This window comes from Macrobrachium rosenbergii, chromosome 8 (genome assembly GCF_040412425.1).
Source record: "Macrobrachium rosenbergii isolate ZJJX-2024 chromosome 8, ASM4041242v1, whole genome shotgun sequence".
Lineage (NCBI taxonomy): Eukaryota > Metazoa > Arthropoda > Malacostraca > Decapoda > Palaemonidae > Macrobrachium > Macrobrachium rosenbergii.
The window spans coordinates 77484150-77497368 of record NC_089748.1 but is presented as its reverse complement, the minus strand read 5'-3'; positions in this window follow the sequence as shown (position 1 = coordinate 77497368).

Below are 13219 nucleotides of genomic sequence, written 5' to 3'. Positions count from 1 at the left end.
CACATATATATACATATATACATACACACACACACACACACACATATATATATATATATATATATATATATATATATATATATATATATATATATACATACACATATATATATATTACATTATACAGTATGTATATATATTATATAATATATATATATATATATATATATATATATATATATATATATATGCGTGTATATGTTGATTTCCATGAGACTAGACAGGATTGTTTATCCAAATAATAAATTATAAATATATTTATTTGAAGTAGCAGACAACAAATAGTTTAATTAAAAATCAATATTTGACACATTCTGAAATTTTCTTCAAATGAGGTAAAATTATTTAAAACGGTGAGAAGTCTGAATGCCTATACTTAGGTGCACTGTAAACCCTTTCTTCAAATCGCCCATCACAAAAACCTTTCACCTTCGTCGAAAATCACAAACAATCACATAGATTCTCCATGGCTTGTTCTTATACTACTATTTTTGGCCATTTCTTGACCAGCTTGAATACCTAGAGTCTTGCATTCTGCGCCCTTTCTATGTTTCCTAGTTTAGTCTCAAACATTTAACTTCTTTTTCCCTCCCCTAACAAATCCACTACCGTACTTTCCAACTCATCTGTATCATAACCATTCACATTCAAAACACCAAAACCAAGTTTTCTTTGTTTAGTTACAAAAATTTCACAATACACTCAGTCCCTGGGCAGGTAATACATTTTACAACACGCCCGGAACAAAATATTACGGTGCGATCATTTATTCTCGATACAAAAACGTGCAAGATATGAAATCATCAGCTCAGCACCATGAACTACACAACAATATTTCTTAGACGATGCGGCCGATGCTTGTGCTCCTTTAAAGCAAGTTTTTACATCAAAGTCCCATTACTCGTAATCTCACGCCAAGTTGAAGGGTGAAATTCTTTCCGCATTTCTGTTTTATTTTGTATTAAGTCTTGATTCCTCCTGGCGCTGCGTTTTGACAGCTTCAGGGACCACTGAAGAGGTTCAAGAATTTATATTTCAAAACAGACTCTCGAGGAACGAACGCAACTGCTTGTACATTAAAGCAGAAAAAATAAAGGAGCAATATAAGACCAGTCCATTTATACAAAGCACAAACTAAGATGCCACAAATTTGCGACGTCACTTTATCTGCTCACCGTGGCAAAGAGTCTTTGGGAATGAAAGTGTACCCTTATTGCATACATTTTCTTCGTGCTCACTCACTCACCACATTTACTTGATCCTCGAAGTAATTCATTTAGTTTTTTTTTTTTATTCAAGAAAATCTCTCTCTCTCTCTCTCTCTCTCTCTCTCTCTCTCTCTCTCTCTCTCTCTCTCTCTCTCTCTATTTTATCTTATTTGTTCACCTTAGCGAAACTTACAAACGTAGATCAGTAGGGCAGACACCAACTAAAATTTTTCATCATCCTGTAATTTTCCTTTACTACATGACTCACTTACCCACCAGACAAATACATGGAATGAAATAAATAAATAAATCGAAAAATAAGCTAAAAAAAAATCCATCGAAGGTATCGCTAGAAGTTTACAAGTCAAAGAATTAAACATAAATTCCAGGAAGATGCGTTCATTCGACATACAGACCTGGTGAGATTTTCCTAATTTATTTTACTTCGGAAATGTTCTTATATGAAACAAACGGAAACACGTCACTATAGTTTTCATTAATGAAAATGATTGGTAAGTTACCTAACACAAAACTATTTTATTTTCTCACTATCTCTGAACCTAAAAGCAAAATACAAATTATCCATACCTCCTCGTATTTCTTAAGTAGAAAGGTAAAAATTATTTCATACCAGATGTTTAGATGCAATTTAATTACATTAACATGATGTTACTAGTCCAAAAATTGCTCTAAGGTGAAGTTCAATGTTAAAAAAATTCTGTAATTAAATGTTTACTGTATCACACTTAGCAGCAATCCATATGTCATAAATTCAAAAAGCTCTCGAGCTGAGTGTTCACATGAGCTTGTTGATGACGACTAAGCTGACTTTCAACCAGTACAGATTCTTGCTCTGCACACGGTTTTTTAAAATTACAGGTAGGTTTTATCGCCTAGAATTTTATGATTAATGGAATCATTAATCATACCCAGAAAAACCATTCAACAGATTTAATATATATATATATATATATATATATATATATATATATATATATATATATATATATATATATATATATATATATATATATATATATATATATATATAATATATATATATATATATATACATATATATATATATATATATATATATATATATATATATATATATATATATATATATATATATATATATATATATATATATAATAAGCTATATATTGTCTTGATCTCACTCACCTTGGTCCCTAGGAGCCTAATGGAATCTTCAAATGAACTCTGGACCAAGTAGTGTCATTATAATGGATATTTTTTCATGGGCATTTCATTCTTATGCCTTACATAAGAGAGAATGACGTGGGATCCTAACTTATCAACAAGGACTAACCTGGGCTCCTGTTTTTTTATACCGCAAAAACATGGAAGGAGACAAGCACTACAAAGTAGAAAAATAAAAGTTCCTTCTTAAGTCACTGCGCAAAAGGAATAGCGGTACAGGTTGACTGACTAAATGGGAGCAGTGGTATTTCGTCCAAAAGCTATTAATTACCGAAACTCAAGGTAGTGGTGCTTTCCTTCTAAACTTGGAATTGATGGGCACACGGATTTTCAACGCATCGCACTATTAATCAAAAGGAAAGGGGTCGTATTCCTCAGGTTAATAAACGCATACCTCTGACAAAGCCAAGGGAGCTGATTACTGTCTGGATCCGTACGAAATATTACAAAATGTGGGATTTTCACTGCAGTCATATAAATAAATTTTTTTTCCAAGATTTACGTCTTTGTTTAAAAAAAAAAATAGATAAAAAAATCTTATTATACAATGCTAAAAAAATGAAACCTGGATCAACAAACGGACCTGGATCTACTTCGAAAGCTAATCAACAATCCCTTGACCAACTGACCACCCATTCATCACATTCCATTAAAATCCATCAGTTGCGTTTTATGATACCTTGGGAAAGAGCTTTATTGTTGAAGTAATGATTACACTGCAAAAGATTATCATTGTTGGTAGAAAGTTACTCACTCAATCTTAACTAAAATATCATGTAACTCGGAAGAAGTAATTATCAGTTATCTGTCACACTATATAAACAAAAATTTCTTATAGCGAAGGAATGTGTGTACTATTGTTCCTTCCAAAAAGGACAGAATTAACGAAATTGCTATCACAAAACATGATTTCGTTTCTCATACTTATCTGACTTAGCGCATAAACCCCCAATGATAAAAAAAAACAAGTAAAAAATGCGCCGAAGCAATCGAGTTTCCTGTACAGCCGCTACAGCGTATAATCAAGGCCACCGAAAACAGATCTATCTTCCGGTGGTCTCGGTATAATGCTGTATGAACCGCGGCCCATTAAACTTTAATCACGGCCCGATGGTGGCCTATCCTATATCGTTGCCAGAAGCACGATTATGGCTAACTTTAACCTTAAATAAAATAAAAGCTACTGAGGCTAGAGGGCTGCAATTTGGTATGTTTGATGATTGGAGGGTGGATGATCAACATACCAATTTGCAGCCCTCTAGCCTCCGTAGTTTTTAAGATCTGAGGGCGGACAGAAAAAGTGCCGACAGGAAAAGTGCCGACAGAAAAAGTGCGGGCGGACAGACAAAGCCAGCGCAATAGTTTTCCTTTACAGAAAACTAAAAAAAACTGTCTCCGGGAGAATACTAATGGGGGTTATTTCTCAATCTTGTACTAAGAAAATTCAAAATGAATACTCATAGGACAAAGCACAGCCAAATAAAACCATCTTGTTAAAGGAACCAAAATGGATGTGCATAGTCTTCGAAAGTCACAGCTCATTTTCATCAAATGCTTAAAGAAAAGGCTGCCAAAGGTTAAATATACAAATAAAAACCAAGCTGAAATACAGAATCATCCACTAATCTTTTTAGTTTAAAGAAAAAGGGGGGAGGAGGAGGAGAAACTTGGAATGCTGAGTAAGTGAAAACAAATTAGAACTACGGGTTCTCTCTCGCGCGCGCTTGCACTAGTGCGTGCATGTGTGTGCGTGTGAAGAAATGGGGCTATACTACAAGACAGAGTTTTGCCTTACATACTGTACGTCCACGAATACAGCGCCTTCCGTTGCTATGCGGGATAACAAAATTGTTCAAATAATTTAACAATATACCTAATGGGTTTCAGTCAATTCCCATGATCAAAACATACAATTATCTTTATTGGTAGCAAATCCAAATAAAAAAATACATAAAACTTTAAGTAAAAATAGTTTACAATAGTGAAAAAGACAAAAATATGAAGAGTATGCTGTATACTGTATATCTTTACTGATGTTATAATTATACAATTCTGGAGATAATAAAATCATAGATGTTTAACATAAATTATCCCTATGGTCAAAAAGTTTCCCACTCTGCTATGTTTATCACTTGTCCGACATTGACATTTTGGTCAATTGAAGTATCAGGTCCAAGGATCTACATTTGATCGCATTTTCATTATTTCCATTTATGGGCTACCCTTGTGAGCAAAAGGGCCGTGCTGGTTTACATACATGGTGGTTTAGTATAGAACGCAACAACACTTCCATAGGCTATTTTTTTTTTTATTTCATTTTGTTTTTCACTTCATACTACGCTACTTAAGGACATCAGGTTCCCCTCCGTCGGGACTCTTATTTAGAAAAAAAAAATCGATATTTAGTAAAATTATGTTAGGTACAATCAATCTTAAGAAATATCGAAATTTACCGATCATTATAAAGTTTTTAACTTGAGAAACGACAACGGAAAAATCTAAAAAATGAAATGGCAACTAGGTCTAAAATCTAAAATTGGATCAAACATTCACGTAAATTTCTTAGACATGGGAACTTTACGTTAAAGATTGACCTTCGAACAAAACTATACTTCATTTCAAATTCATGTAAGGGACTACTGTGAATTCTTATTACCAATAACACTGACATACTAAATGAAAAAATAGTTGTCAAAATGCAATCTGACGAGGTATATAATATAGCTCTCATGCTTTTCAAACCAATACATGTCAAAAGATTAATTTTCTTATTCTTCCATTTTGCCTTATAAAAAACCGTAACCTACAAATTTCTTAACATTTTACCAAACACAAAAGAACTTGAATCCTGGACACATTTGTTCACAAACAACCAATCACAAAAGACAAACAAAAATTTTGGCCGAGATAACCCATCCACGACGGAAAACCTTGGAAATACTTTGGGTACGTTGTTGGAGTTTTGGACGAAGAGGCAAAAGTAACCGAACTGCATAAATTTCTCTTCCACGCTTCGCGAGGGAAACATGGACACATAGACAGAGTAAAGAGAGATAAGAACTGAAGCTGACAAACTCGAGCAGTCCATTCATGTCAGATTTGTCGTCACGGATATTCTCCTATTTTCTCCGTCGGAGTCTGATTCTTAAAGAGAGAGAGAGAGAGAGAGAGAGAGAGAGAGAGAGAGAGAGAAATGCAGATTCTTCCCCCAATCAACTCATGGAACCATCCTTAACTACCATCACCTGTAACTTTGTACTGAATCCTGAGACATTCTCATTTATTCTTTAAAAGGCAAGGGATTAGTCTCTCTCTTAAATGCACATAAAACGTGAAGATAATTGCATTTATACAACCAAGTATACATATTCGTGTTACACGAACATGTCGTACATATATACGTAAATGCTTGAAATAAATTGATAAAACCTATGCAATTCGATTACTTTATTTTACTCTTTGAAATTCTTTCCTTATCTGCCTCTGAACAGCCAAACCCTTCTACTACTTTCTTTAATTAATTTCCTCACAAAGACTTTCCCTCACAGCACCCTCCTCCCCTCTTCCTTCTATACTTCCTCTACACGTCTTTCCGCAATTTCGGTGTATATAATTAAAAGACACATATGTACAATCAGTCTGAGATCAAAGAGAAAACATCACCGACCTGAATCACATGCAAGAGGTTCTCTTTATTTCCGAAAAAAAAAGTTTCTTTTAAATAAAGAAAAAGAACTTGTTGCCAAAATAAAAGGAACAGTAATGTGACATTAACAAACCTCTAAGTGACGGAAAGACTCAAATGTTTACAACCACCTGAACTATGGGAACGCAACAGAATGGTCCCGTTCTCTACTTTTTTTTTCTTTTTTTGAAGTATACCTAACAGAAATGTTCCACTGTAGTTGCGAACTGCTAAATGAAATAGACCAGAATCTTTAGAGGCTTCCTAATAATTCAAACCAGTAATCTCGGTGTGATTAAAATCTGGCAATAAAGTCTTTGTCCTTTTAATAATTCGGTCACTTTTCACATTCCACTTCACCCAATTCCATTTTGGCGTGCGGATAAAATGATACATCCATAATCCATCAATACATTCAAGTACAACTTAGTGTTTAATATTTTTCATTTTAAAGTTCCCTTCAAAGGATATTTCCGACACCATCCCTTTCAGAAATGAGCTTTGATCCTATATATATTTACCTATTTACAGCAGGAACAAAAAATCCTCTACATGCCACAGCAATAATGAAAGATCCAAATATACTCCTGATTTGTTCGTCCTCAAAAATGTCCCCGCAAAAAAAAAAAAAAAAAAAAAAAGGATGGGAGAAGAGGAGCAGGGTGTACCAACTTGACAGAAGTCAGACGAAAACTAATTCTGAGCATTAATATAAGTGTTCGCCAAATCACCAGCATCCAAATGCTTGTTTATGAGAGATCTTGCCTAATTCCAGGAGTTTCAACTTCAAGCACAGATAAATGAACATGCTGGCACCTCATGGTCTGTCTGTCTCAGCGAATAAAAATAATACAAGAAAAGAAAACGGGTTCTTTCGGTGAATGGTTTAGAAACATAGTAAAATTTGTAAATTGATTCAAAGTGTACACAAAAAGTACCCTATTCTTCTGATACATCTTCAAGATATAATAGCTTGTGCACCCGAGATAAATATCTCAATGGAAGTCTTTGTAGTTTTAATTACCTTTGTTTCATAACAAAAGGAGTAACTTACTGACTGTAAATCCCAATGCAGCACACGTAGTATTGCTATGAAGATCACATCAAGCTATTAGAGTAAGTAAAAAATACTGTGTGCTGCCAAGACGAAACATTTTTTTTTTTCAGGTAAATGAACTTAAACGAAAACCCGGCACCGTACCCTTGAGTCATTCAAATGTCTGCTGTCAAAATGACAGCAGCTACCTGACGGTCAGTCCGTGCCAAGCGGTTGTTGTGTTGACAACAAGTGACACTGGCAAGAAAAAAAAACTGTACCTTACTCTTCTCTCTCTCTCTCTCTCTCTCTCTCTCTCTCTCTCTGTTCCCTCAAACGCAGCTGTGCTTGGCAGGAGCAGTGCCAGGAATTCCATTAACTATCATTGTGCACTATTCATAGGTCTCAGGAAGGTCTAAATTGTCATGTACTCCTCTGCCACCATCCCCTCGTTGTCCGATGGAGTCACATCGTGGGATTAACGATTAAACCCTCGAGAATTCTAAGTTAATTCGAGAATTAAGAGGTGAGACGCTCTCACGTTCGGTGCAACGACCGATATTCTTGTTCGCACTCAAGTTAATATCAGTTGGGTAAAATCTTCTTTCAGAGAGGTTAAACATTTCTTGTCTTCTGGCTACTGTTGCTTTACATTCCAAATGTTTTATAATGATCAAACTTCCAATGGCATCTTTTAGATCTTTCCGACATTTTACATGTAAAACTACAGTAAGGCAGTGATATAAAAAAAAACAGGCAAAGACAACAAAAATATATAACAAAAATCGCATCCTGACATACATAGACAAAAGGAGTAAAGAAATAGATTAAAAAAAGAAAATCCACTTAGTAAAGTCTAAAAATCCCTGAATTTATATCATTTCGCCTTCACCAGAATATTAGCTTTTTGCTTTTAAAATCAACTTACCGTGTTTTATTTCACGCATTATATTATAAACGACTTAGCTAGTTATAGCTCTTTTGTCAGGACCAAATGCACCTTTTGATTCACATTAACAAAATATGTTAGATCATTTTGCATCCATCCTCAATTTCTGATCAGTGTTACCAGCAGACTCTTTAAAATGGTTTAAGCGAATGTTTACATGAAATGCATATTCTACATATATCTGATACTGATCATGATATAGATCCCTAGAGTAAGATTTACAAACAGAATGTTTTTATTAAATGAACGGTCTTTATTATGCATATTAAATTAACGGTCTTTATTATGGCATAGTATTTACTTCCATTCCTTCTCATTTTACATTCATAACTAAATTACCGAAATTTAGTGTATCAAGGAATTTTGACGGAAATTTCTGCAACTTCATTTTCCTCTCCAAGTAATAACCATCAAACTGGAAGTACACAATGAGCATGTTTGCATAAAAAGAAAATAAAAGCAATAGTGACAATAGAAATGGTGCTTACTGTTGATACGTTTACATTATGAATATAAAATTACTCAACATAAAAACGATAATAAAAATAGCATCTTAGTAAAGGATTTACATTAGAAAGAAATAATAATAATATTAATAATAATAATAATAATAATAATAATAATAATAATAATAATAATAATAATAATAATTTATTGCCTGCGTAAATTCAGTGTCGAATACTTCAATACAAACAATAAGTAAAACGCGATAAAGAGGGTTAAGGAATAGTTCAGAGGGAAAATAAGAACAAGGAAGAGAAGATACTTGGTGGCCTACTCAGAAATTAGACGGAGGAAGAGGATGGAGTGGGATGAGAAGTAATGGAGAGGAAGCTCCCAGGAGGGTGGTCGGCACCTATAAATAGCCTCAAGATACCTCCATTCCCATGCATTGCTGCCATTATCCCGGCAACAGTGTTTGCTTTCTAATCTAACTCGCCACTAGGCCTATCTCATGCAGGCCTCAGTCAGCATAAAACGAAATGAATACCAATACCAGGTACTGTAAAAACCCATTACGGACATAACCATAAAATACACGCACAGTCAGTTTCGTTATATTTATGACTGGATATCAGTGAAGGTTTCCATTTGCTTGGGATGGCGCTTATGGCAACGCTGCCTACCTCCTGGCGAGTAGGGGTTACTTGTTTACATTTATACTCGCAGCCCAACATCAATCATGAAGCCCTATAAACTGCTGGATATCTATGACTATCCTTCATGCCCTCTGCCACTTCACTTGATAGACAGATAAATATCTCGGGTAATATATCACGCCATGATATTAACAATGCTATATATAAAACACGACACATGAAAGAGAAGTGCTCTTATGTGAAACTTTATTTGAAAATAGTTCATGAAACAAAAAAAAAAAAAATCAATTAAGCGATATAAAGGTAATTCGTCAGCCTTGCTTTCCCTGACATCTAAATGACTTCATGCATTGTAAATTGCCCTAATCTAGAAAGTAGTTTTGTGGCCGTCAAAGATACTAACACACTGACACTGACACAGTGTCAATGGACTGTTTTGTAGAATCTTAAAACTAATGCTGAGATCTTCCGTAGGTTACATAAGAGTAATATTTGATCTCACCTACAGGCAACACACAAGTGCAAAGAAATTCGCAATCACTAGTATGTGAGGCGACCGAAACTCCCCAGATATCCAGCAGTAGGAACTCATAAGAATAAAAAAATATCTATTTCAACAACAACAACAACAATAATAATAATCTGTTGCCCTCATATTAATCCTATTATACAATGCGGAAGATAAGATGGAACAGTTACTTGTTATGGCTCCGAAAAACAAAAACCAGACATTCATGGACTGTAAGGTTAGCTGGACCTCAAAAGCAAAAAAAAACCAACAAGCATTGCCGCCATGGCTACTCTACTGTCAACTTCGACGCAAAATTCACTTTTTCCGATTTTCATCAATTTAGTCACATATTACAGCTAAATGCTTGTAGTCTCATGCCGTGAAATATCAATTTGATATGTTTTGGCAGTTACAGTAATCCTGGAGAGCGCCGAAAGAAAAGTAATTCAAATATCGATGACATAAAATGAATCTTATTATTGCTACCTCATATCTTCCCAGCCAGCTGATTATTGCTCACTGATACTGGAATGACATGAAATATTTTCTGAAATGTAATTTTTCTCCCCTCTGCATGCTATTATTTTTTCCTTATTTCATAACAAGGCTTGCGTGTTCATGCATTGGCAACAGTTGCGCCCAGACGAAAAAATGCCCAAAAAAGTACTTTACTCCTGCCTAGATTTACTCAAGGAAATTCCAGAAAGTTAAATAAAGAGAAGACGACAAAGAAAATTTCCTCCTCTTCATGGACGCCTAAACAAACAGAAATAAGTATTAAACCTTTCACAAAACGTGAAATTTTAGAGTAGGCTTACACTGTATACCAAGATTTACACTATCAGATATGTCATATATGAAAGTTCCCATTTCCAGTGCATCTCGCCTGTTTAGGCCACTGGCCTTAGTAGGAATGTGCTGAAGATTTCAAGCAAGTTGTCAACATTGAGAATTAGAGAAAATTAAATAGTGATCCATTTATAACAATAATATACAGAAACCAACATATGAAGTAGATAACGTGGATAAAATTAGCTGCACTTTCTAATACTGAACATCCACAAATACTCGAGAGAATAGAGTAACAAGCATTAATAGCCTATGGTCTATTCTGAATCACATACTGATAATTTTACAAACTAGGATATCTTGAATTAGATGAGAACAGTTATTTAGTATCCATACCAGGCAGAACACTGACGATGGTTTTCGCTCTAAACAGTTCACAGAAAAAAAAAGTAATGATGGGTATAATGTTGAGGGTCTCAGAAATTTGCTTTCACAATGAAAGAAACCACACCAACTTATCAATCAAACTTGCATATATTCGAAGCAATGAAGGAACTCACCAATTCAGTTTTTTTTTCTTTTATTATGCATACCAGTGGACTCTATGCTAATAAAACTTTTCAGGGCATTCACGCAACTATTATGTACCTTGTACATTTACCAAACCCATTTTCACATCTAGAATTGGCATCGTTGGAGGCAATGCGTTAAAGGGAGATTTCGCACTCTACTATCAGAATTGCAATTGTTCTTCACGGTAATGCTCTGACAGCACAGTCAACTGCAAAAGAATTACTTCTTACGCATAGAGCATCCAAATAGTTGTTGCAGTGCTGAATCTTTATGAATATGTAATGATACTGTCACAGACTTCTGCTGTACAGAGAAACCCAGCACTGTGCATAGTTTCAGGGAATATTTCAAACAGCTTAATCTATCATATTTTTTTTTTATTGTCAAAGAATAAATAGAAACAATTACTGGTAAAGAGGTTGATTTTGAAACCAAAATGACTGTTGGATATATGTATATTAGGAATGAAGAACGGTAGGAGCTGAAAGCTGTATGGGAATTATTATTACTTTCTACCATTGCTGAAATTTTGCTTTTCGTCCCTTTTAAAAGTATATGGAATGTAAGCACTTGTTTTATGTCAGCCTGTATGACTGCTGGAATAATAAGGTACTTAGGACGACCATGCATATTAAAATACATCGCCAAATAAAAACTTTGACCACAGATCCGAGTTTATACTTGTTCAAAATGTTTTTAATGCTGCCTGTGACTTAGTTAACAAGAGGAATACTTGGTAACTAACTAAAGTGTTATTGTTTAGTTAACAAGAGGAATACTTGGTAACTAACTAAAGTGTTATTGTTTACTTTTCTAACTGATGATTATTCTGTTTTGCTTAATGTTCCGCTGAGCAGTGTACAGAAGCTAGGATACAAATGATGGTATTATTGCCATATGCTTCTAACCTTCTGTATAGTATCAGCGCCCTCCGGGTAACTCTAATTTCCATACAAAAATTACCCAAAGTGACGGTTTTCTTTCTCCTCACAATAGCCATCTTCTATAGCAAACATCTTTAGTGGCTGTGTAGTAAAAATCAGTGCACACAGTCCACCCTACATGGTACCCATATTCACATGCTGCTGAGAAGTGCAAATGTTACACTGCCCAGTAGCAGACACAGTGCATTCATTTTGTCAAAAAAATGTGAAATAGTCTCCTTGGAAGCCTCACAGTAATAACAAGGACAGCACTACCATAATAAATTTCTGTACATTAGTACCTTAGGTATGTAAGTTATACTGCAACCTATATTTATTTGTTTATATTTGTTGATTTTACATTATTGATTGTTGCTCTCATCATATAAGGACATTTTATTTTTTGGAAGCTGCTTTTATACACGAAAGGTCTTTTAAGGTTATTCTGTTTGAATGTTTACACACTGTCTGGTTATGCTTTATATCATAGCTTGATTTTTAAGGAATTAATTGTATTAAACAAATGGATTCCGATGAAAACGGACATTTTATATGCATTTAATGACGCCCAGTTTAAAATTCTGCAACTGCCTTACACTTTGGCAATTTACTGTTGAACAGCAACTTGAAAGAATCTTTATCATGACGTTGTCAGTGAAACACAGTTGACTGTTACTTCACTTTGGAGTTACAGGTTATTTAAATAACTAAAGGTAGATGAAGTGATCATTCAGCAGGACCAAATGGTATTTCCCCTAATGCATCTCTTACCGTTTAAATATTGCACTCTGTTAACCTTGTGATCTTTTCATAAGAATGGATAGTCACACATGTTATATTTCACAGACATGACACATTCTTCAAGTGGTTCTTCTATATTATGAAGTGTTTCTTAAACATGGGTCTGCCCTGTCTCAATAGGATGATAAATTATCCTTTATTTATTTGAATAAAGGCAATTTCAGTTGCATATGAATAGGTCACATATTTATTTTAGCTTTAAAAATGACAATCAAAGGTTGGGTAGGCACCCCTGAGGTTAGCCAGTTGTGGGAAAATGGGCTGAAATTGAGTTGAGCTTGTAGGTAATCAACAAATACTCTAAGGTCAGAGTACAAGTTCAAATTTGCAGTGATCTTGTGAAAGTGTGGTGATGTGCTAAACTGGTCAAGCCACGGATCTGTTCTTACGGAATATGTTAATTTTATGTAAAACGTATTG